Here is a 2081-nt window from a genome sequence, read left to right as displayed (position 1 = left end):
TAGTAGAGTTTTTGTTTACGCTAACGCTTACGGCCACATTTTTTTGGATAGTTGTCGCTTGAGGCTATACGCTACGCTATAGGCTATACGCCGTAAATTTTTCGCGGTTTTTTAGCGCATAGCGTCAACGCATACTTTTTAATGTCTTTTTTTTTGTTACAACACGCCAATACCTTTCAGCGCTGCAGTTGAAAGAAATTTTTCAATGGGCAAAGACATATTGAAACCAAAACGCAGCAAAATGTCAGATGAACACTTTCAGATGCTTGCGTTTCTTCGCGGAAATTCAAAATAAAACTTGTTTGTTTCGAGTGGTTTATACCGTTTAAATGTTTGGCACCTAGCAAACAAAATGAGTTTACGCTAGTGCATGCGCTGACGCCGCCAACTTTTTTTACCAGTTACGTTGACGCATACGGCGTATGGTTTTTTGAACGTTTGCGTTTACGCTGACAGCGTCAATATTTTTTGGATGCGCGTACATCACTGTGTATTAGTGCACTGATTGTTTCCATTCCTGCCTTCAAGTACTGTTGGCACCACTTGGTTTTATCTAACCTTGAAAATCTGCCAACATTGTCAGCTCCACTGAAAGGATGGAATACTGGTAATGCTTTCGCTTTCTCTTGTCTTAAAGCTCTCCATATTGGTGCGGTCACCAGTGTACCTGATTCCTGATAGCATGGAAATGGACGAGTGTTTGCATAGTTGGTCGTAGTTTGCAAAAGCAAGGACAAGAACGTCTGTGTCCAGACTGAAGAAGACTAACTGCGCACCAGAACTTCCTTGTGATGCTGATGCTGCGAGGCAGATCATCAAGGTATTAGCTTCTTCGTGATTGTTCACTTCAAACGTGACGTTCTGATTGCTTCTGGTGTGGCCTGACGCTGAAGTTATCACCAGCTTTGGAGAATGCTTGTTGTATCCGATTACTTCTTCAGCAAGATGCTGTGTCAAATCTGCTTTCGTTTGGTCATGGGACAGGAACCTACTCAGTGGTATGTGCTTGATTCTGGTGTTATCCATGATTTGGTATTGAACGGGATCTTTGTCTTTTCGTCGTCTTGCCCTAGTTGTCTGTTTCAAAGAGTCAGACTTGTAGCCTACTTATCGAACACCAGAATAATCTCGTCAAACTTTGATGTCAACGTCATGAGCTTGTCATTGAAGTGTTGGCTAAGATCTATAACTGTTGTGATGGCCCCGTATTCTTTGTCATCTTTTGGACGACCACCATGCTATTGACAATGGCAATTTTCTGACTCATGTGCGATGCCGATGGTAACAGTTCTGTATTAGCAGTGTCAACTCTCTGTCCACTCGTTGCTGGTTCATGCGCATCATGCTCTGTTCTATCAGATTCAACCAGATGCTGCAGGCAATGGATGAGCTTTGATTTATCAGTGCATGGTAGAACTGGTCCATCTGGAGCGAATAGTGCTCTCGTGTGAGGGTTAACTCATAGTTACCGATAGCGTTCTCATGGTGAATGTCCCGCTTGATCTGGATAGGACCATGAAGCGCCCGTAGAGATCTTTTGTTTCTATCAGATCGATCGACTGGTCACGAACCTTGACTGTTTGCTTCTTGTTCCTTGACATGTACATGGGGTTGTAATGCTTCTTAACTGGTGCCCATAAGCTGACATCACCATTAATGCGTTCTGCAACATACTCTTTGTAGAGCTGTTGTACCTGCTCATCGACGGTCAGGATCTGTTTGACATTTTCTTGTGGAACACATGCGTGTGTGATGAAGTATTACAACTTATCACCTTCAACTGCAAATGGATTCCGTGACTCAGTATGGTAGCTTTTATCTTGTCAACAGCTTCATGCTCTTTCCTGACAATGGCTGGTTGTACTTCAGGGTGACTGTTTTTTGGAAGAAGTGTGTCCAAACAGCTCTTTGAACTTTTTTGAGAGGCGCGACATCTTTGGTGCAGCCAGGAAAAACCGTTGCCGGGCATTCGTGTTGTTAGAAATGCCAATTAGTCCAGAGCGGATTTTTATCATCTTGTTGAACTGCTCGCATGCACGACCTGCACCAATGGACACAAATGGGATCTCACTCTTGGTAAC

Source organism: Aplidium turbinatum, chromosome 8, assembly GCF_918807975.1.
Source record: "Aplidium turbinatum chromosome 8, kaAplTurb1.1, whole genome shotgun sequence".
Lineage (NCBI taxonomy): Eukaryota > Metazoa > Chordata > Ascidiacea > Aplousobranchia > Polyclinidae > Aplidium > Aplidium turbinatum.
Note: the sequence above shows the minus strand (reverse complement) of the source record.